The sequence below is a fragment of the Mauremys reevesii genome, linkage group 2 (genome assembly GCF_016161935.1).
Source record: "Mauremys reevesii isolate NIE-2019 linkage group 2, ASM1616193v1, whole genome shotgun sequence".
NCBI lineage: Eukaryota > Metazoa > Chordata > Testudines > Geoemydidae > Mauremys > Mauremys reevesii.
This window is the reverse complement of record NC_052624.1, coordinates 269,058,497-269,083,155: the sequence shown is the minus strand read 5'-3', so window position 1 is coordinate 269,083,155 and position 24,659 is coordinate 269,058,497. Positions and strand designations below refer to the sequence as shown.

General features: G+C 43.1%; 1 long non-coding RNA gene across 1 annotated transcript in view; it reads right to left on the bottom strand.

Moving 5' to 3' along the window:
* Positions 1–23,730, bottom strand: part of LOC120396824 — a 97,772-nt gene extending 74,042 nt beyond the window's left edge. Inside the window, exon 1 of the long non-coding RNA XR_005593417.1 lies at positions 23,684–23,730. This is a non-coding gene — a long non-coding RNA (uncharacterized LOC120396824). The remainder of the gene's footprint in view (positions 1–23,683) is intronic.
* Positions 23,731–24,659: the final 929 nt, after the last annotated feature.

The window sequence follows — 24,659 nt, the reverse complement described above, 5'->3', positions numbered from 1 at the left end:
GGTTTTTGATTAAACAACTTTTCACTGGAAAGAGTAATTCATCAGTAATTTCCAATAAAAATATTTGAAATGAAATTAAAGTTTTCATTTTGAATTGCATTTTTCAGTTCAGTTTTCAAAAAAAAGTGAAAAGTTTCAGGTTTTGGTTTTCAATTTTTGAATTTTCAGATTTCTTTCTTCCCTTTTCTGATAAACTTTGCCCCTGCCCTGTCTCACCCAACCCCCACCAGAGAAAGAGAGAGTGTAAATGAATCAAAAGAAAGTGGGGGAAGTCCACATTCTCCCCTGTGTACTTCCCCCCTCCCCCGCCCCGTGGAAAAAGTTGGACAAAAGAATAAAAAGTAAAAAAATTGGAAGGGAGGAGAGAGACTTTTTAAAAATTCAAAAGTGTAAAAAAAAAAAAAAGTAAAAGTGATGATTAAGGAAAGTGCTACTTTCTAGACCAACATATTATATTAAAAAAATAACTTTTCCAATGGAAAGGAGTAAAAAAACCAAAAAACTTTCCTTGAACTTTCTAACAGCCAAAAGCCCCAAACCAAAAATTCAAAACTGAAATCAATGTTTTCATTCGTATGGGAAATTTTCATTTTGTTTCAAAATTTCCCTAAAAATATCAGAATACATTTTCAAAAAATGTATTCACATTTTGTGAGTGTGTGTGGTGGGAGGGGGAAGAACACATCAAAAACTAGGTTTTTGACCAGCTCTATGAAATACCAAATGGTCTGGAAAGTCCATTTAGATGCTAAGAAAAACACAGGACTCTGGAATTTGAAATACAGACTGAACACATCCATTAAAAATGAAGCACAAATATTCAATTAGGAAAACCGTGTACGACTCCAAAAAGAGATCAATATAGTTTAACTGTCAATGCACTTTGTTGTCATTGCAAACAATACACCCATAAAGCCAATCAAGCAAATCTATGATCACTTATCAAAGTAAGTGGCTTTTCCCAGCAGCTGGAGGATCAAAAGAATAATAGGCTTTTAAGTCTGCAGACTGCATCAGTGCAGTTCTTCACATTCAAATACACCTTTGTGTATAGGGCTGAAAAGCACTTTGGGATCCTTTGGGATCCAAGATGCTCTAGAAATGTATAATGATGTTATTAAGCACACCAAGACATGGAAGAGACAAAATTACTGACCTTTGCAGTTGGTAATTTGGGAAGAGAATTTTAAATGTAGGAGGTCCAGATTGCGCATCCTTTACACTGAGTATCGCTAGTTCACAAGAGTATTCCCATTGGGACTGCTGCTAGGTGCTATTTGGGGCTAGTAAGGGCTGGAGCAGACCCACATACTCCTCCATATAGGGATCATGGCTTATTTGCTTGTGCAGTGCTGATCACAATGCTAGTGACTTCCATATAACACTACTGCTTCACCTAACCAGTGTTCCAGTCTCTGATGTATTGAGAGATTGATACTATTTGCAGGCCTGCCTGAAAGCTGCAAGCATGCTCTCCACTCCTTATATAAATAACCCCTCCCCACCATCCCTGAGGGGACCCGGTCCCTTCCATAGTAGGAGTGGGGAGGGAAAAGGCCATTGAGCCACACCCCAAAGGCCAGCAGAACATAAGACAAGGAGCCTGCTTCCTTATGAGGGAATTACTACACGACCCCAGGAGAGGGGACTGAAGCCTGAGCCTGCCCGAGCCCCAGCACCCCAGGTGGGGGGACCAAAGCCCCCAGGCAGGAGGCCTGTAAACTGAGCCCCGCCACCTCGGGCTTCAGCTCCAGGCAGTGGGGCTTGGGCTTTGGCCCAATGACCCAGCAAATCTAATGCCAGCCCTGGTGACCCCATTAGAATGGAGTCACAACCCACTTTGGAGTCCTGACCAGCAGTTTGAGAACTGCTGCCACAGAAGGTAAGAGCAGATGGCCCCAAGCCTGTCCATAAAACAGCAAGTTTCAGAAGGGGTCTTGTTTACAGTATGTGGTTTGAAGCCATTTAGGATCAGTGCCTTTAATGGGTGCACCTAGACAGCCTCCATGTGGTATCTCATCTCCACCTCGATTAGACTTATAGGTGTGATTTAAGTGGAGCCATTATAACATTCTTGTCATCAGTAGATCTCAAAACACTTTACAATGAAAGTTACTATCATTATCCTCATTTTACAGATGGGTAAACTGAGGTACAGAGGGGTGAAGTGACTTGCCCAAGATCACATAGCAGACCAGTGGCCAGGCCAGGAATAGAACTCTTGAGTCCGTCCTGTGTGCTATCCACTAGTCCATACTGCCTCCCCACAGTGAATTATCTTAGAGATTCAAGGCAATATTGGCTTACAAATGAAGGTGTCATTTACTTACCAATGAAGCCTTTACATTATCTTCCAAAGAAAAGATTCGTTATGAAGCATTCCAGTGCTCTGTAGTTCTTTCACACAAGCAAAGAGTTCTGACATTCTAGGGATCCTACTTGCTCTGACTTGACTTGCCATGACATTTTGAGCCGCTGTTATCTTCCCATCCCCTCCCCCACAAACCTTGACATCTCCTTGTGCTGGCAGCCCTCCATCTAGCTGAGGGTGATGGGATGGAGTGCAAAATTTCCAAACATATCTCGAGTTGGACTGACACAGAAAACTAAAGAAACTCGTCTATAGAGTCTCTCTTTAAAGTCTGGTCTGGACCAACTTAATTAATGTTGGTCTTGGATTTGGGATGGATTAAACCCCAACTAGTTTGGGAAATATCAAGCATCCCTTGCTTCAGTACTCTCTGGCTGCTTCCACTGTAGCCACTCGATCCTGCTTGGAGGACCTCTCCACTACTCCTTTCCTAGGATGAGTGTGGTGGGACCCAGAGGCCTCCAGCAGGGGGCATCTGGGCCTAGTCCAATCTGTCACCTCCCCCCCTCCCCCGACAGGATTGGGGGGGTAATTCTCTACAGGGTACTCTCTTTTTACCCCTTGTTTAGCCCCACGTTAGCAGGGTCTTCCCCCTCCCAATTTCCACTCCATCTCTACTCCCTCCCAAACAAACCAGTGGTTTTTTTCTAGTCTATCCATAAAAAGGCAGAAGCTGCTGCCCCTTTGTGGGTCATGCAATTTTTGACCCCGTGGAAAATGTTCTGAGAGTATTTCTAGACTCTCCTGAGATTTGGAGGTAGGGTATTCCTGAGGCATGGAGTCTACAGAAGCAAAGAGAAAGAAAGTACCCATTCTTCCCCCACTCCTCTCCTAGATGACATTGTATATAACATGCCGATAAGATAATTGGAGAACCATTCTTTTTAATCTTTGTCTTTTAGTGAAACCTACATATGACTTAAATTGGAGGCGTAATAGTACCAGGTACAAAGTGATCTCAACTCCCACTTCTTACATGGGAGTTGATGGCATGTGGCACCTCATTGGACTGGATTTTTAAACTTCTACCTGACCCAGTTCTTGCCCTGCATGGTAAATCTCATTGAATAATACTGAGTTCCCATAAAAAAGGGACTTGTTTTCTGCAGAAGAGACGGAATGTTAAAGCTGCAGAAGTAGAAAGACTGGATCTGGGTGAATAGTTGTGCCAGTGTTTAGATGAATTTGTGTAAGACACACTGACACTCCTTTTCACTTCCCATGAACTTGAAAGGGACTGTGTTTTGCTAGCAAAAATGTTCATGAAAAACAAATTCCCAAGTCACTTGCAGGAGGATTGTGAAAATCAAATGTTTCCCATGTTTTAGTATTCATGCTTGGTGTACATGTGTGCTCTTCCAATCAAGGAACAGATATAAAACAGTGACTTTCAGGATTGGTCTATTCTATAAAGTTAGGTTGATGTAAGGCATCTTGCATCAACCTAGCTGTGCATGGGTCTACACTCAAATTTGTTTCCTGTAGATGTTAGTGCCCTGTTATAGCGATGCAGGAACACCATGTCCCCGAATGGCATTGAGCTATGATCAACACACTATGGTTGACAATGTGAGTGTAGACAGTGAGTGACCTATGTTGACCTTAACAGTCGTCCAGCAGCTGTCCTATAATGTCTGACTGCTCTGGTCACAGTTGTGAACTCCACTGCCCAGGGGGTCACAGAGACAGGCGCTTTCCCCGCCATCCACCTTTAAAAGCCCTGCATATTTTTGAAATAACTTTTCCTGGTTGCCCAGCTTGGTGAGCACACCTAGCCGCTTTCTCTTCTTGTGTGCAGCTGACCAAATGACCATGCTGGCTACATGCCCTAAACACGTGATACTCCTGCCCATAGTAAACAGACTGGATCTCGGAGGCCTGAGGGGAGAAGAGGCCGTACAGGCACAGCGACAGAGCTGTCATAGGAATGTGGACATCTCTGAGCAGATTGCTCTGGCAAGGCAGGTGAAAGGGTACCACAGGGATCAGCAGCAGTGCCATGTGAAAGCAAAGGTGAATGTGTAGCCAAAATGGACATGAATGTTTTTCCCCTTGTTAAATTCTGTTCATTTATTTCAGAAGTTTTTATTGTATTTATTTTCCAACTGCACATACTTTTTGCGCTGTTTTGGTATGCAGTAAAATTCTATTTTTTGGGAGGTGGGGGAATTAGTTCATTCATAAACATTCCCCAGCACCACAATTTCTAACAAGCCTAACACTTTAGGGCCAGGGAGAGCACAGTCCACCACACCACAGCACTGTGAAGGACAGTTGAAGTGCTCTTTCAAGGCCTCCCTGAACCATAGAGCTCAGCACCGAGTTCTTCTAATAGCCCCTGCGTCTGGCTGTTCAAACTGCAGACGGCCACTCCACCTCTGTGGCTACTTTCCCCCCTTTGCTTCACAGATATTATGCAGAACACAGCAGACAGCTAACCATTGGGATATTTTTCTCAGAGATCCAGCCTTGTGAATAAACAATGCCAGCGTCCCTTCAATCTACCAAACACACATTCAACTGCATCTTGGCAGGGGGTTAGACTAGATGACCCTTGTGGCCCCTTCTAACCGATGGTTCTATGATTCTAACTCATTCTGCGCCTGCTGAGATGGTGGTTTAATCTTTCCTTGGTACAGTTGAGGTGGCCGGTGTATGGCTTCATCACCCAGGGAAGTAAAGGGTGGGCTGGGTCCCCCAAGATCACTATTGATATTTCAACATTGCAAATGGTAATCCGTCGGTTAAGAAAGAATGTCCCTGCTTGCATCTTTCTGAAGATGTGCATCTTTCCCGACCAGCCACACTGATGTCATTGAAATGTCCCCGGTGAGCCACAACGCTTGCATAGATATAGAAAAGTAGCCCTTTCTGTTGATGTCCTCTGTGGTGAGGTGATCTAGTGTCAAAATAGGGGTATGTGTGCCATCTATTACCCCACCGCAGTTCGGCAACCCAATTGCTACAAATTCATCCAGTATGTCCTGCACATTGGTGAGAGTCACAGTCCTGCATAGCAGGAGACGATTAGTGGCCCAGCACACTGGCGTGACAAAGGCCCTCACTGTGGATTTTCCAACTCCAAAATGATTTCCCGCTGACCAGTAGCAGTCCAGCGATGCAATCTTCCACAGTGAATCTCCACTCACTTCTCAACCCTCAGTGCAGTTCTCATTCTAGCGTCCCTGTGCTGGAGGGCTGGGGCGAGCTCAGCACACAGATCTAGGAATGTGGCCTTTTGCATCCGAAATTCTGCAACTGCTGCTCATTGCCCCAAACTTGCATTATGATGTGAGCCCACGAGTCAGTGCTCGTTTATCAAGCTCAGAAGCAGCACTGCAGTTCTGCCATGTGCTCACCTACTAACTAGAGATGACTGGGAATTTTCAGACTGAAAAAAAGTGCTTTTTATTGGAAGATGCTGCTTTGTCTGCACCAAAACATTATCATTCTGACAAACTTTCTCGGGTTCAGGGTAGAATTTCTGGTCAAAACTGAAGAGCATAAGAAAGACTGCAAAATAGCCGTGTGATTAGGGCACTCATCTGGACAGAGCAGGGACTACACCTTGGGTCTCCCACATCATAGATAAGTGCCCTAATCACACATCCCAGAGCCAACAGTTGGGTCTCCCTCTTGTGGGTTGTTGTTTTTTTTTTTCCAGAAGTTTCAAAAGGTCTCGTTTTCATTCTAATGCAGAACAAAGAAAACATTTCAAAATCTCAAAGTCGTTTTGCAAAACAAAAGTGCTTGTTTCCAACCACTCCTACTGCTATCTGCATTAATTTCACACTCCCTTGAGGTGGGCCATATTGTGGAGGAGACCATGGACTCCATTCAGATCTACAAGGAGTGAGGTCTCAGAAAGCAACTCTCCTATCAGGTCCCCTTAGTCCCCCAGGGCTTTCGTGGAGGGAGAATGACAAGGAATGATTCCACAGACTCGTGGTTCCCTCCATTTCATCTTTCCCAGCCAACATTCACGAGGTCAGATTGGCCTCATGAAAGCTGAGGGGATGATCATGCAGATTGATATTATTTGCTGACATTATTCCATTGTAACTAACCTCATGGGACATTTTATACTACACATTCCCAACACTGACTTTCCAGTCACTTATAGCTGAGTCAATAATGGCAAACACTATAAAATAGACACTGTAATAAGAGCAATTTTCACAAGTTAGATGGCAGGTGATGGTTAAAATTAGCTTATAAAGGAAATGTACTTACAACCTTATCAGAGAAGTGATTGATTTATGGTTCTCATAATGAATCCTCACAACAAACCATGGAGGTACAGAAGTTAAGGCCAATGTTTTCAGACTGTCGCACTGTAGAAGTGTGGACTCACTACTAGAGCACTTCCTCGTCACTGGGTGTGGCGTAGCAGCTCTCTCCTGTCTAGCACCCCTCTGCCAACAGTCAATCCAATGCCGTGGTGGTCAGGGCTGGATTAACGCATGGGATTTAGGGGCTGCAGCCCAGGGCCCCGAGCTAAGGCAGGGCCCAGCACAGCAGGGCTCAGGCAGGCTGCCTGCATGCCGTGGCCTTATGCCAATCCCGGAAGCAACAGCTGCGGGCACGTCTCTGTGGCCCCTGGTGACTGTGTGTGGGGGGAGCGGAGGTAGTTCCACGCACTGCCCCCACAACTCCCATTGGTCGGGAAATCAGAGCTGCGGGGGCGGTGCTTGCAGGCAGGGGGAGCACACAGAGACACGCTGTCCCCCTCCCCCCAGGGGTACACAGAGACGTGCCAGCAGCCAGCCACTTCCGTGATTGGCCTGGGACCACAGCCTGCCTGAGCCCTGCTGTGCTGGCAGCCAGGAGCCACCTATGGTCAGTGCCTCCTGGCTGGAGCCTGCACCCCTCACCCTTTCCTGCACCCCAACACTCTGTCCCATCCTGGAGCCCCCTCTTGCACCCAAACTCCCTCCCAGAAAGAAACTCATAACAGCTGTTCTAAGGTCAGAAGTAGGCTATTTTGAATTAACAACTATATTCTACATGTTTTAAGACTGAAATGTAACCACAGAATGGCTTTATGTTAATTAAAGGCAAGTTTAGTATTGCGTTAATAGCCTCGATGCCATAATTGTGATCATTTTGTTTTAAATTAGGAAAAAGACTTGTATGCAGGGGCCCCACAAAATCTAATAGCCCCGGGCCCACAGAAGAGTTAATCTGGCCCTGGTAGTGGTCCACCTTGTCTTGTGACTCGGTTCTTTGGCCAAGTCACATCGGAATCCACACCTTCTTGGGTAACAAGTCAACAAACTAAAGTCCAAAACCTTGTATCAGGTCTTCGGCCCCAACTCTGGATCCTTCTTCCCCCGTTTTCTCTCAGGGCTCGCCATCATTCTTGTCCCATTCTCTGGCCTCATGTCACATCCCAGCTGGTGGTTGGTAGAGGAACAGGCCCTCCCACTGCACTGCATCTCCCATTCTATCACCAGCAGTTCCAGCCAACTCTTTCTTACTGTTTCCTTGGACTCCTTCCCACACAACTTTCGCAAGCCCTCTCGCCTATAACCTTTCTAGGTTAACCTGTCAGGGGCCTGGACTCCAAAGATTCTCTTCTGGAAATTTTTAAAGTCCCAAACCTATGTGACTTGACCATGGTGGCAAAGTGAGTCAATGACACAGCTAAGAACAGAAACCAAGAGTCCTGACTCCTCATTCATTACTGTAACCACTACAGCCCCCTATCCGTAGCTTAGTGAATGCCTGCCTTTTGTCTTTTAGAACTGGGTGTACTTTATACATATGGAGCCAATTAAACAAAAAAGGATCTACAGCAAAACACACCGTATATTCCCAATTAATCAGCTCAGTTCCTAAGCTGTCATCCCTGAAACAGCTGCAGCTCTCACCTTAGTGAGAACCAAGGCTATTTTGAGAGAGAATAAGTTTCCCACCAGCATCAGGCACTGAGCCACCATCTCCACCCAAGATCTATTACTGCCTCAAGTAAAAGCAAAGTCGATAAAGCACTTCTTGTGCTCGTGAACAGGAATTCTTGAACGGATGCCAGGGCAATAAAACAAGCACATGTTTTAAAAACAACATGGCACATGTGTAAGGCTTATTTCACAGAGCTGGGCACAGAGGTACTTGGGTTTCTAAGATGTCAGGTGAAGCTCTATAAGGAGCCAGTGTTGAGGCGGGGAGGGAGTAGGAGGGTGAGAAAGACTCTGAAGGCTGGCATGAAGCCAACAGTTCCCAGCACAGAAAGGCATCTCTTCATAATTTCCACCTTGGGTGTTTGTTTTAAGTGTTTGCATTCCTAACAGAAAGCAGCAGCTGATGTCGTAAGAGTGTGGAAAACTCCTGCATCAGCTTTCCAAGAGATTCATTTATGGGAGGGAAATGCTTCTGATTGTGAAATTATAATGCTGTAAAAAAAAACACATACAGCAGCGCCTCCCAACTGGCACTAAATCCAACCCTTCCCCTTTGGTGGCCATTCAGAGCAAGGGGAACAAAAGGAGAAGCCAATGAAATTACAGGGACAAGATGGGGAAAAAAAACCAAACGGGCTTACTGCCATGAAATGGCACATTAGTGACATTGGAGGGTGATACTAAACTGGGATGAATCGCAAACACCTATAGAGATAAATAAATATAAACCAAAGGAAGCTAAACAGGCAAGAGATAGAGGCAGGAAGAAAGCAAAATAAGCCTACAGCTGATACTGAAATGAGATGAATGTAGCTGATGATGATGCATGGGCATGTTTAGCACATGGCTTTTGGGACAAGTCCTGGACACCCTGGAATCACAGACTTTGAGTGGCTCAACTTGCACTTGAACTGACCCTTGTTTATTACGAAGGACAAATTCAGGAGTGTCTTCTCCTTATGCATTTCAGAATTAGCAATTGTTTAATAAGTCAAGAAACTGCTTGCCTAAGCCATGTCTCGACAAGACATTTGACCAGTTTTATAAGTAGGTTGTTGAAATCACCCATCAGGACTTGTAGACGAGCAGACTCATCCCTGCGGCACCTCCTGCTGGTCCGCTCAGGGAATTAGCTCATTCCAGCATCCCGAGCACCCTCTTCAGGCCAGTGATCTGCCTGTCCTCTGGCCCCTGTATCCCTCCCTGGACCCCTGGGGTGCTTCCCCCTGTCAGTAACCCCTCAGTCTTAGGGTCCCCCCTCACCAGGGAACCCCCACCCACTATTCCCACCTCAGTATAAGGCTACTGCCAGTCATTGTCTAGCCCCCACGCCCTGGGGCAGACTGCGGTATCAGCCTACTCATCACTGGCAAGGAGAGTTTGGATCTGCTGCCTTGGTCTACCCCGGGCTGCCCTCTGCAACCTCCAGTATCTGTTAGCCCAATGCTAGGCCGCAGCCTGGGGCTTTCCACGCTGGAGCTCCCCGGCTTCTCAGCCTGTCCCAGCCCTGCGCCACTCAGGTACTTTGTCTCTAGCTCCCTGCAGCCAGGCCCTTCTCCCTCTACAGGCAGAGGGAGACTCTTACTCCTGGCTTCCCTGGCCTTCTTATAAGGCCCTGTTGCTCAATTTGGGGCGTGGCCCCAGCTGCAGCCACTTCCCCCAATCAGCCAGGGTTTTACCTTTTAAACCCCTTCCAGGCTGGAGCGGGTGGTTACCCCGCTACAGGACTGTTATTAGATTTACTTGTTTCTTTGATCTTCTTCAGCATCATGAACTGAGTATATTTTTCCAGATCTGGAGATCAGCAATGAAACCTTACCGGCATATTTGGATTCCTATGATTTGGGATTTGTATCCAAATTTATTCCATTGTATGGTCTGCATTAGGTTCTGTGGAAAAAGGCTGCTGTTTCAGTATTCCCCGCACCTTATCTTTTAACCAATTTCCTGTATATTTAATACTCATGTATTACAGTATTCCATTTATATTTGTCATTCCATCATACTTCAGTAACATCTGATATGTCAAAATCTCCTTCCACTGTTCAAATTCCAGGCTACTATTGCTTTTGAGCTTCTCACATTGGTGTATAGACCTTTATAGGATGAAATCCTGACTCCCATCAAAATCACTAGCAAATCTCCCATGATTTCACCCATACTTTTTGGTATCGTTTTTTTGGCCATGTACCTATTTTTATTCAATACTTTTATCACCCTTCTCTGCCTTGCAAGATCTTTCCTTCGCCTTTTTATATTTCTTTGCTCCCTTCCACTTTCCTCAGCAAGTGGAGCAAAAATTCTGAGTAGAAAATGCAGGCTTCAGGCCAATGAGTCTATGAAGGATGAGGAGCACCTCATAGAAGTCTTTTGAGGAGCTAAATGATGCTCGCAAACTGGAGGAAGAAACCAAAGGGCACTGAGGAAAATACTTGGTTCTACCAAGCAAACCAACTTCTGAATTTTGTCCTAGATGGACAGATAGCAAGAAGTTTTCCTATCTATGCTAGCAGCAGTATCGTGGCAAATAAAGATGAGAGGCATCCAGATAGACATATTGATGAAATGTCAAAGGTTATCAGTGATCTATTGTTTATTGAATCCTGTAAACAAAATATGTTAGTGTCTGATTATCTTCCTTAGGCCAAGGAAAGTAAACTACTTGTCATCCAAAAAATTGGCAGCGTCCTTCAGATTGAGCTTTTTCAATAATGATACAAAGCTGTGGTCCTCAAAGCTGTCCTTCAGTTTTCAGAGGTACTGCTCTGAAATGATTTGTCACTATTCAAAGCTAAATTTAAATATTAATTAAACTCCACTTATTCCACGTTTGCTGGGAAATAAACATTTTGTATGTTCTGAAGAGTTACATCTAATGCCCAGGTTACACAAGAGGACAATTGTTGGAAGGTTGAAGGTAGTAGCTAAGCCTTTCTTGCACTATTTATTTCTGCAAAGGCCAATGCTCTCTCATTTACCAGCATGACTTGTGTCAACTGGTAGAGTGTTTCCACACACAGCACTCCCTTCAACCATGATTGCATAGCTCTCCTACGGCACCTAGCACACAATTCCAGGCATATTTCCCTGGAGCAAGTGCACTGCCTATTGCCTCATTCATTTCCTTGTTCATTGTGCCTTTTTCAATAATTCTCTTTAGGCACAGAATGCATTCCCAAACCAATATCACCAAGTCACTGCCTTCCTCATATTTGAGTCCCTCCTTAAGACTCACTTAATTTAAAAAGAAAACCCTCTAAGTTATTCTTTTCACTGGATTCGCAATGCATCCCATCTCCCGTGTCACAGAGCAGCTCATTTTCCCCGTAGCTATTCACAGACCTGTGTTTATTCTTCTCTGCCTCCCCCCACTCTCCTGCTGTATGTACAGCATCTAGCACGTGGCTGGCACTTTTCAAACATTAAACAACAATGGCATGTGCATAGCATGGTTGCTGACGCATACTAGGCCTGAACTGGGGTCCCTGGAAAATTGGCTGTCATATGATGCTGTTGTCTCCTCCTCATTTCCAGCTGCTAAGTTACTTAAAGGCAGCTAACAATGCTGTAAGTAGTTTCCTAAGATTACTTTTCTATTGAAGCAGTTGCCATAGTTACCACTTGGCTGTTGTGCACTGTGTATTTATAACACCTATATAGTTGTGGCTCACACATACACTGCATTATGGAAAACATGCCACCGAGGTGCTATACAAAGGTTTATCGGCAGGATTTTGTGCTATTCAGTCCATATTGTCCCTGACATTATTTGAACTGAATCAGCACAGCTAAAAGTGGTCTGATGTGCTGTTACTGGGCTGGGAATTATAAGATTCAAGTATGGATGGGTTTTATAAGATGAACTCCTCTCCAGAGGACCAAGTCAAAGTGGGAGCCTGAACTGAAAAGCAGTTTTGCCAGAAGGAATCACTTGAGCTAGTATTTGTTGTTTTTGACACGCAGCCTAATTAGGTCTTTAACTCCTAAGCCACAAACTCCTTAAATTAGAGAGGAAAATTTAACCAAGGGCTCTACCCCATCTGAAACAAATTAAAATAATGTCCTGCCTCACTAATCTTGCTGAAAGTGACAATAGTAAATATATTCTGTGTTTAAGAGTTACGTTAGTCTGCAGCTAACCAGAGGCTTACGTGAAAATGAACATACACCAGCACTGGTACTTTGAAATAGCAAGTAAAAAACCCATTAATGGCTGGGATGCATCATCTAGCAATTTCTCTCTCAGACATGCATAACGACCAGAGTTCGAGAACTGGATTGTTACCTGGGGCTATAGGATGGCAGCATGTTCCAATAGTTAGGGCCACAAGATTCAGGAGACCTGGACTCTAGTCCCAGTTCTGTTGCTGACTCGATATGTGACTTTGAGCAAGTCACTTGACCTCATTGTGCCAAGTCTTTCCTTAAGGAAGGATAACCTTGTGGTTAAAACACTGGGCTAGTAGTCAAGAGATAGGGATCAATTACCACCTGTGCTATTTACTTAGGGTATGTCTACGCTTACCAGGGATTGACACTGTGGTGATGGATCCGCCGGGAGTCGATTTAGTGGGTCTAGTGAAGACCCACTAAATTGACTGCAGATCACTCTCCTGTCGACTCCGGTACTCCACTGGAATGAGAAGCATAAGGTAAGTCGACTCGAGAGTTTCCTCCTTCGACCCAGTGCAGTGTAGACACCGCAGTAAGTCGCCCTAAGTTATGTTGACTCCAGCTACATTATTAGTGTAGCTGGAGTTGCATAACTTAGACTGACCACCCCATAGTGTAGACCTGTCCTTATTGTGAGACCTTATGCACATCACTTAATCCCTCTATGCTTTAATTCCTCACCTGCACAATGGGGATAATAGCACTCGATTTGTCTGTCTTGTCTAGTTAGATAGTAAGCATTTCAGGTAAGGGATTGTCTCTTACTACGTGTATGTACAGTATCAGGCACAAGTGATTTCTGCTGGAGCCTTTAGGAACCACTACAGTATTGCTACTACTACTAGGGTTTTCCAATAAATCTTTAATTTTAAAATGAGTCCGTTTTAAAGTATCCACCCACTTTTGATACTGCAACAATGGGGAGAATGTAAAACTAGCACTGTGTCCCCGAATTAAAATTCACATTGCTTGCCATTTTCCCTCATAAAGACTGTAGCTGTATGTGCCTCATGTTCACATACGCTTAGAGAAGGTGCAAAACCGAATTCAAATTCCATTGACTCTCACGTGGGTGGAGGAAAGGCAGTCTCATTCAAGTCCTGGGCTCCAGTCTTAAATTGTGTTGTCTTGTATGATCACAATCAGCTCACAGTTTCCTGGGTAATCCTCAATCCCATGCCACGACTTGAAGCAGAGTCATATTACTGTTATATGTTTGTACAGTGTGTAGCACCGGACTTGTCCTAATCCCTGATTGTATCAGCGTCTAGAGGCCACAGTACAAATAAATAATAATTCAGCAAGACAGACAAGAAACTTTGTAACTTTAACATTTCATTGCATGCACTCACGCATACACGTAATTTCCAGTCAATCAGCCTAGAACACGTATACTATAACTTGGTCAAAGTGAGCGAGGAGGCAGAAGCAACCCCTAACACACTTCCAGTTCTTCAGCACAGCACAGAAACCGTAGCTTGTTGCTTTTACTAATATCAATACCTAGGGTTGCTATGTAAATCAGATGTAATTATCACCACTCTCCTCAACGACAGAAGCATAGGAATTTTTGTTGTGCTCCTTGCCCGGCCTCCCAGTTAGATATGGCTTAGGAGAAGGATGGTGCAATGGTTAGGACACGAGGCTGGGACTTGAGATCTGGGTTTGAGTCACCACTCCATCACAGACTGCACGGGTGACCCTGGGTAAATCACTTAGCCTTAGTGCCTCAGTTGTGCAAAATGTGGATATCACCTCTGCCCTACCTCCCACGGATGCTATGAGGATAACTACCTTGAGGAGAGTGAGGTGTTCAGGTACTACAGTGATGGGGATATACAAGTACCTTAGAGGTGACACTAACAGATCTGGCCAGGCTATGCATGCAAACTGGAAGGCACAATGTCCCATTACGGTACTTGTGAAGCCTTGTCTCAGAGTGGTACATGAAGATAAGGGGCAGTTTGTATCATGGTGCTGCCTGTGTTTTCTTAGAGTGAAACCTGAAATTGGGAACTGATGGAGATGAGATTGGACAAAGGAGATCCCTGAATGAATTCCAACAGAGTGGGTGATCTGTCAGCTCCCAAGAGGTGCTGAGCTCCATCTTTCTCCCACCAGGGACAGCATGTATGGTGAAGTTAGTGTGAAGATACACGGGTACTACTGAGATAGACCAGAAAAAAAGGTTGTCCTCCAACATTAAAGAGAAGACCCAGAAGAGGGGTATGGATGACTTTTTAATCACTAACATACACATTCTACACATGTACCGCATTGGGAGAACACAACACACATTTCTTGCCAATACAGAACTCTTTTTTACTTTATATCAGGGTGTCACCGTTCCCTTAATAATGTTGCCTCCCATCTCAGGCCCATTAATTCCCTGTATGCACGGCCATCATCATTTCCTTGAGGTTTATGGCTTCAGCGACAGTCTTTCATCCCACTGTTAACCTCATTGTTACCCATTTCCTAGCCCAGTCCTTAAACAAGAAAATGCAATCTGCTAGCACAGTCCTGCCCATGACTTCCATATCCTCTGAAGAAGTACTCCCCTCAGACATTATTACTGCAGTCCACTCTCCTCCTGTGGGCTAAAAATCAGTCCCTAACCAGCCAAAACAGACACACAGCTGGATGGCCAATTGTGCCCTAAACTCGTTAGCAAGACAAAGCACTCAATAGAATTTAGGTCCCTAGAGCCCATTCCTGTAAGGAGGATTTCTGAGAGCTGGCAATTCAAACCTGGTGAGGAATTCCATCTGTTAAATAGAAGATCAGGAAACGGATAAGGAAACCTGGAGAGTAGGCCCTTTTGAGTGGGCATGCGCTCTGTTCAGTGGGAAAAAAACCAAAACAGTCTAGACAGCTGTATTCGATGATTTAAACATCCAAGTTACATTTTCAAGTCAGTGTTGAATAGTGTTCATTCTTTAAAATTATATATGCTGCTTGAAGAGGCATGAAAATCTGTCCCTCTTTAACTCAAGAGATAACTGTTATCCCACAAGCATCAAAGTCCAGAGGGCTATGTTTTTAGATAAGACAGCTTGTTTTGTCCACAAAACACCTAGCTCTGAAAATGCTGAGCATGCCCAACTTCCATTGGGAGTTGAAGGCATTTGGCATTTCTCAAGAGCCACTTTGCATAACCAACATGTGTTGCCAAGAGACTATTCTTTTCCCCTGGCCTGTGTCAGGTGAGACATATCATAGCTACAAAAGATTATTGCTTCTGTCACAAGGCTACTATCAATACCCATTGACGCAAATGGCTGGGGGGGGGGGGGGGGAAATGCATAACACGTCTAAAGCAAACTATGTTTAATCTGGTTTATGTAAAGATCACATGATTCAAAATCCAAAGCTGTTTCAGAAGCTGTTTGACTTCTCCCCATAGCTCCACTTCTGAATAATTACTTACCAACAGAGAGCAACACTCATATACGTTAGTCGTCACCACACATGAATCATCAGTTATGTTGGTGGAGTAACTCAGGAGAGAGAGCATATATTTTGAAAGTTGTTAAAAGAAACCTATATAAATATATAAGGAAGAAGATAAATGTCAGGGAAATTGCATTTCCCTTTGGGTATGTATGTTCTTGGAGCTGTTGGCATGATTCCCCAGATCTCATGGGTACATATTCGGACAGCTAGCCCAAGCTGCTACCTGTGCTCCTGAGTTAGCATGGGTACATCTGTGAGAGATGGGACTCACACTCCTAGCTCAAAGTGTAGACAAAGCCTGGCCTGGGAGAGTGGAGGGGTGTTAAACCGCAATGATTCCATTCCATTCAATAAAGAAAACACTGAGATACTTAACGGACTCATGTTGTGAAATGGATGAAAGGGTAAATATACTTGAGCATATTTTATTTTTCAAATATAACCTTAAGTCTCTGTGCTGTTCCATGGAAAAAGCAGCAGCATTTTGTCCTCTTAGCATGGGATTTGCTCCTATCAAGGCCTGGTCTACACTTAAAAGTTAGGTCAATGTCAGTATGGCACTCAGGGGCAGAAAGAATGAAGCACTGTAGCTATGCAGACTTACCCCCCAGTGTAGATGCACTCAGCTGATATAAGAATGCTTCCGTTGACAGTACATTATGAGACGAATGATGGATTATAACTAACATATGCAGAGTGGGCCAGATTCTGATCTCCATTACAATGGCGTCAATCTGAAATAACCTCACTGGGCCAGAACCTTAGCTCCTCAATTAGGCCTTGTCTTGCACTAATGTAATTAAATCAATCTAGTTATGGGAGGTACTCAAACCAGTTTAGTTCATGCTTAAACCAATTTAGCTTTGGGAGGTAGCACTGTTGGGAGTTAGCCCTGGTGTGACTGGACTGATTTTAATTACACTGGTACAGCTTTTCTAATATAGACGAGGCCTGGCACGCTGTTAGATTTCCATAGTGGCTTACTTTTGCCTGATTAATTTAATATTGACCCTTCATTATGTTCGTGCCAGAGCAATTCCAAAACAGCAAAACAAAAGCATAAAAGGATGATAGATCGTAAGGCGGGAAATGAACTCTCTTTTCAGTGAGGGGTTGATATCTGTAGACAGTTATCTCACATGGCAGCCCTGTGAATTAGGAGGCGGAGAAGTTTTCAGCCTCTGATTGCATACATATGGTGGCAGAAGAGGCCCATGGGGTTACTGCTGAGACCTCACAGGAAGCTCAGAGCTGCAGTGCAGGTCAAGGAGGAAAGAGAGGGAAGCATGGAAATCAGGGCTCAGAGAGATAGGAAACAATTATCATTCAGCTGGCAAAAGGCTAAAGACAGCCTGCAGCAAGGTTCCACCGGAAGCCCCAGAACAAGAGTTACCCAGAGGAAAAGAACCGAGAAACAAGGTAAATACATTGTTTCCTCTAGTATGAATTTCAAATATCGTCAGATTTTTGCCAGCATTCAATAAAGAATCAACCAGAACCAATAGCTTTTCTAACAAAATAACTCTAGGTCTCATTTTTAAAAGCACACTTAAATAGTGGGCTTGAGAATAGTGGGCTAGGAGATAGTGTGGCCTAGTGGGAAGGGCACTGGACCAGGACATAGGACACCTGGTTTCTATTCTTGGCTTAGTCACTAATCTGTTCTGCAACCTTGGTCAAATCACTTCACATCTCTGTGCCTCCTTTCACCCTTTGTCTTGTCAAATTAAGACTGTAGGCTCTTCAGTGCAGGGACTCTCACTGCATGACTGTACAGTGCCTGGCACAATGGGGTTTGATATTGGTCCTTTAGTTACCAGTCTAATACAAATAATCATCATCATCCTGCTCCCACTGAAGTCAAGGAAAAACTTCAGCAGAAGAGAATCATGCCCAAAAGCCTAAAAATACTATTTTATTAATAATAATCATGTTTATTAAGTTGTGCCTAAAGGCCAACCAAGAATGAGGCTCCACTGAGCTAGGCAGTATACAAACAGTAGTAGACAGCAACACCCAGAGCCCCAGTCAGCTAGGTACTGTATAAACAAAAGTTCCCATAAGAACTTATGATCTAAATCAAGAGATTAGTACAAAACGGAAAAGTGTGTATTTCTATATATTTGTGCAGCACCTGGCACAATGTGGCCAGATCCTGGTTGAGTTATCTGAGCACAACCAAAATAAAATACACTTTCTTTACCTGTCATACAATTTTTAGGGCATTTGGTTCTCAATAAATCTAGAATTTCTTTAAATAAAGATTTTGGTTAAATCCTTTTAATGTTTTGTGAAACATTGTCCTTCATCTAAACCCTATAGGCTTGGTTTTTAGAGGTGCTGAAGTTGATGGAAACTCTAGGTGTTCATTTGGTGTTGTGTGGTCTCAATACCTTGGAGGGGGGAAATCAAGCCACATGCAAACCAAGGTAGTGGTGCTCCAATCCAGAAACTGCCCATCTTAAAGTTCCAGGTTGGTATTCTTATCCTAAATTCCATCCTTAGATCCACCCACAGGACCCCCAACAGCATAAATCTTGCAACATTAACTGTTCTCACAAGATTACTGTCTCACACCCCAATCTCTGTCCTTGTAATGATCTAAAGGTTGCCAAGAAACTACACATGGACTTTTGTAATGTGTGCCGCAGTTGATGGTGGCAGGGGTGCTGCAAGGAGAAGAGTATGCCAACAATTTGAGTTGACCCTCTTACTTTCAATACACCAATACATTCAGAAGGTCTAAAATTTAAACACATCCCCGTCTCTCATGGGATCATTGGAATTGCCATACTAGATTTGACCAGTCATCCATCAAGAACACATCTGACATGGCCAGTACCCATTGCTTTAGAAGAAGGTAAACAAAACCCTATAGTGAACAAGTACAGAATAACGCAGCTATGGAAGAAAATACAACACCTCCATTACCACCTTAGGCTAAAGCCCCAGGCTTACATTTTCAAAGATGGCCACTGAATCTGGGGTGCCTTCCTCTCTGGAGGCCCAAGTTGATACACTGAGGTGACTTAAACTGGACACCACGCCATGAAGGCATCCAAAACTATTGGACACTTTTGAAACTGTAGGCCTCAGGAAATAACTGTGCCTTCCACTGATATGCTATAGTTTCATATAAATCTAGAAGGATCAAATTCATCAATAGCGTAATTCCACTGAACTCACTAAAGGTTAGTTTGGCCAAAAATATTTAAATACATTGCTCTTCACTTAAATATAATACTCCCCTTACCTCCACTTGCAATGCTATAGGTACGGGTTAGATAGAATTGTCAAATACATATGTTGTATTTTTAGACATGCAAGAACATATGGAGAATGCATTTATCTTCCATTCTGGTGATGTCAGCCCTATGGTATCAGGATAGGTGAACTCATTCCCCGGAGTCCAATTCCATCCACGCAATCGCTAGCATGTTCAGTCAGAGCCAGCATGCTCCTCACATTTTAAAGTGACAAGCTATTTTATTCCGATGTTGTGTTAACTCAAGGAGAAGGTTTACATAGATTCCAGGAAGAATGTAGTGACTGTGGTTGCCATAACTACAATTAAAGCACTTACTACTTGCTCTCTCCCTGCCTCCCTTCCCCCTGGATACTTTCTTGTGATTCCACCAGTTTTTCACCCTTACGTTATACTATGAGTTTACTAAACCAGGGATGTTTGCCCTCCCCCACACAGTCAACTTCAAGGCCATGTCTATACATACAGCGCTGCAGCTGTACTGATATAACTGCACCACTGCAGTGCATCTGGTGAAGACGCTCTGTGCCGACAGCTCTCCTGTTGGCATAATAAAACCACCTCTGTGAGTGGCAGAAGCTATGTCGGTGGGAGAAACTCTGCAGCCAACATAGCGCTGCACACACAAGTGCTTATGTCGGTGTAACTTATGTTGCTCAGGGAAGTGACTTTTTCACACCCCGAATGACATAAGTGATGCCGATATAGGCTGTAGTGTAGAGACATAGCCTAAAGCTCACTCCAGCCTCATCAACTGCTCTGCAGAAGCATCACCTCTCTCTGGCTTTGCTCCACAATTTTCTGTAGCATTTTCAAAGGGGTTTACCTTCAGAGGTGTGCTTAATGCCTCATTAGTGACTTAAATGCTTTTAAGCAAAGGTATTCATCAGCACAGTATGAGGGGGAAACCAATGATTCACAGAAGGTTAGACAATCTCTCCAGAGAACTTCTGTCAGAAGGTAAAATACAACTACAGAATAACCTTCATTATCCAAACCTCAATTGTCCAACACTCCCCATTATCCATCCCCTGACATCTTTCAGTTAGCCTGAAAATTTCCTTGGTTATCTGAATTTAATCAGTGTGCCCCATAACTCTTAGGTAACAGCCAATGTGATAAATCTCTCAGAAATGGGAATGGGGAAATGTAGTCAAAATACATATGCCAACACTGCTCTTAGACCCCAACCCCACATACCACTATTTCTCTCCTATATAGTTCTCTGTTCATAATGAAAGACTGAAGTAGCAGCAGTAAACTTTCCATCCTGGTGATGGATTGGATTTTATTACGTATGTATGTATTATGACAAGCCCCAGGTGGTGCTGTTGTAACCGGGGTCTGTCGGTGGGCAGGATCGAACCTGGGACCTTTGGAGCTTAGTACATGAACTAAAAGCCAACTGGCTGTTAGCGAAGGCTGTAGAGCAAACTAATTACTCTCAGGTCTCAGTGCCACTAAATGGGACAGAACACCACACCCAGGAGTGTGTGGGTTACACTGTTACACATAGATCTTCAAGTTCTTCTTCTTAATGTGTGAACAAATGTTCAGTTTTGGGAAGACATGCTGTGTTAGCTTTAGCTATTGATGGTTCTTTGTTGAGGCTGTACTTCTCTGACAGGACATTGTGCACGTAGCAAGAATTTGCTCTCTGCCTTGGGTTCTGATTAGAATCAGTTCTAGAGGCAGAGTTGCTTCTGAGGAACTGGACATTAGTGTTGGGTTGAAATGGCTGAAAGAAGGGAGGCCCCTCTGTGCTGTTTGTGACCCCCTCTGTTCCAGGACTGGTGTATATCTGGGCCAATAAAGCAAGTTACACTTAGAATATATTCAAATTCTGAGTCACTGTTTTCTGCTCCACTGGAGAGCTGACCTGCAAGGCTCCCAGACATTTGCTACCACTCAGGGGTGGCAACTGGTGTCAGAAGAAGAGGCAGCAATGTTCTCCAACAATTATTTACTCATCAGAACACCCATTACATTATGTTGAGGGGGGAGGGATAGCTCAGTGGTTTGCGCATTGGCCTGCTAAACCCAGGGTTGTGAGTTCAATCCTTGAGGAGGCCACTTAGGGATCTGGGGCAAAAATTGGTCCTGCTAGTGAAGGCAGGGGGCTGGACTTGATGACCTTTCAAGGTCCCTTCCAGTTCTAGGAGACTGGTATATCTCCTATTATTACAAAGGAAGTTTTAGCCAATCAGAAAGAAGCACAATATTCTGAATTGCATTTGTGCAACAGAAGAGTAATGGACACACACACAGCAAAGTTTAGGCTATTGTGGGGTCCCTATATGTGCTGCAAGATTGAAAGAACCATCTTGGATTCTCTTTAGGGAAGATCTTTAGGGCACCTTCCACTATTTAAAACTCAGTTTTTAATTCAAACAGTATAAATCTACTAGGAAAATACACTCCACTGGAGAAATGAATTCAAAATGACAACAAGAACTGCTCAGGGAAGAATCCAGAAATGCATTTTAACATACAATCCTTTAAAAAGTGGAAGAAAAACCAAACAAACTTTCCACTCACAGCCATGTTCACGCAGCAGATCTATCTGGAGAGAATGCAAGATCTAGAAGCTAAAGCACAGGTCTGGCACTCAGGAGATCTGAGCTCTATTCTTGCCTCTGCCAAAATTTTCCTGTGTAGCACTAGGTAAGTCACTTAGGACCTGATTTTTAAAGGTGCTGATCAGCTCCCATTGACTTCTGTTGAAGTTCTGGGTATTCAGAACTTCTGAAGACTCAGCTGTTATCCACTTTGTATCTCAGTTACTCCAGGTGTAAAGTGGAGAGATGAATGCTTTTCTACCTCCCAAGGGTGTAGTCAAACTTAATTAGCACTGATGAAGGGCTTTGAGATCCCTAAAGGCACATTAGGAAGGCTAATAATTATTGTTTTTTCCTAGACAAGCTACTTCATGCTACAGTAGCATTTATACATTGTATGGGTAACTGGTAATATACATTACAGTGAAATTCTTCTGCAAAAAAAAAAAGATCATGATTAATGATTTAGTGTCAAGTGAATAAATAATTATTGGCTACTTACTTTAAATGTAGTCCCCCATTCTTCCCTGCTCATTTATAAAACAACTCTAGCATGTTTGGCACACAGAATTACTTTTCAAATAACATTTTAAACATACCAATAGATATTAATTTCTTACTGGAGGAGGTGAGGGAAGGGGGTTAATAAAGATTGCAACAGACTAGACTTTAAAGTGAGTAGCATGAGAAAAATGATCTCTGTAATAGGACAATGTTTTGCTGCTGACACTCAGAAAACATATGCTAAAGTCAAGGAAAGCCTCTGAACTGAATGAAGGTATATATATCCCTCTTTAAAGCTGTAGTAATAGAATAGCATTTCTACATCAAGTGCATTATGTGGTTACATCAAATTGCTCAATTATTTCACCAGCATTAGGTACCCAAATGACAGCAAAACATCAGCTTCCTCCAGAAATAGTAGACCTGTTTTCAAACTACTCCTCATTGTGGCCAGCATGGTAGTAAAGTAAAGGCCAATGAAGCTTAGAGAGCTGTGCTATAGAAAATTCTTCAGTAGAGAGAGAGGCAGTTTGCTTATAAGTTAATTGCTGTTGAATTTGATGTCCTAGCTCTGATTTGTGTATTGATTTAAGAATAAATCTCTACCAAATAGAGAGATTTACCATTTTGCTATGATTGGCCTACAAAGTAAGTCATTTTTCTCAGTGATTTATGTGACACCTTACTTATCAGTCATGTCCTCCCACCTGCTCAGATAATGAAATCTTAGTTATTTGTCAAAACCGATCTTTCATGCACTAGATGCTGTAATTCTAAAGTAAAGTAAAAGGAATACCAGGAAGTTTGAAGTCAGCGGCCAAAATTCACAAAAATCCAAGAACATAAAACTAGTCTTTTAAGATCATATTAAGGCCTCAAGCCCGCAAAAAAAATTACAAATGTGAGTCTTTGCAGGATCAGGGCTTTAGGCACCTGGATAAGTAGCTTGGTTTTCAAAAATGCTGAACATGCATCAGCTGCCAATGAGGTGAAATGAAAGCTGTTGGGAGTTCAGTACTTTTGAAAGTCAGGACACTTATTCAGGTATCTAAAATGGTATTTAGATCTTAGCTTTGTGTGCCCATTTTTTAGACTAGAATAAATAAAAATACTTGATGCTTGCAGGATTAGTACTCTAACAATTATAAACATTTTAGTTTATATGGACTTGATAACGTCCCTTTAGTTTTATTTGCGTTAAATCAAAAGTGTTTATTTTAAAAAGCCCAGCTTTTTAATGAACTTGTTTTTAAATCCAAGGGAAAGAAAGTGGTTCCCCCGACCTTGCAGCATTCATAACCAAACATCTGAATATAGTGCTATAAACACTGGAGCCAAAAAATGAAACTGACTAGTCTATATTCATTGCTCAAACTGAATAAAATACAAAATATAAGCACATAACATATCCTCAGTAACAAGAGAAGACACAACAGGAGCTAAAAATACTCACTAGCTGGAAAAGAGAAGGAAGGTACAGCCTGCAGTCAAATAGAAAATGGCCTCCTTAAGGCTGCAGTTGCCTTTCTCTCCCAAATTTAAATTGCTAGCCACAAGAAAAGCATGCTGGGAAAAGATTCCTATAAGAGTGGAAGCCTCCAGTAGGGAGTTCAGAGGTTTAGTCACTGAAGTAGCAACTTCTGGTTAAGAGATGTTTTTTCAAAAGGTCCAGGTAAAAGATATTCTTGGCTTTCCCTTTGAGATCATATTTCTCACCAAAAAATATCTAAAAGCATCTAGACTTTTATGGTCTGGGGATCAGCTTTACTACCACTTCATCACACACAGTATAAACAAACTGCATACATTGGAAAAAGCAAAGTACTTCAGTTTTAATAATACAAGAAAAGAACTTTTCCCCGTGAAATTAACCAGTTGTGAATGACAGATCAGAGACGGAAAGGCTTCTGGGCACTCAAGTGGAGATTAGCTTTATCATAATATAGAAAAGCATCTGCAAAGAATACTCTTCCCAGTTAAGAGCCAAACAGAAATACAACAGGACTTCCCGCAGCCAAAATAAAGATCCCATAGAAGTCAAGACATGCTTCCGCCAAGCACAAAGCACAGATCGAAATCATGATTCACATTAAAAAGTTCTGAAAAGAAAACCTCCTCTCTTATATTTACCTTCAGCCCTCTCCCTAGAGCTCTTGACTCGTCACAGCCCATACATTTTATAGGTCCCAATCCTGCAAATACCTACATGTGTTTAACTTTATACATGTGAGTATTTCATTGAAGCTGATTGGACTATTCACGTGTATAAAGATAAACACATTTGTGTGTGTTTGCAGGAGTGGGGCCATAGCGTGCAACAGGCACAGTATTACTCCTATTGAAGTCAAAGGACACTCCCATTCACTTTGATATATACCGGATAGATGCATCAAATACATAAAAGAATAAATACATTCAAGATGAGGTGC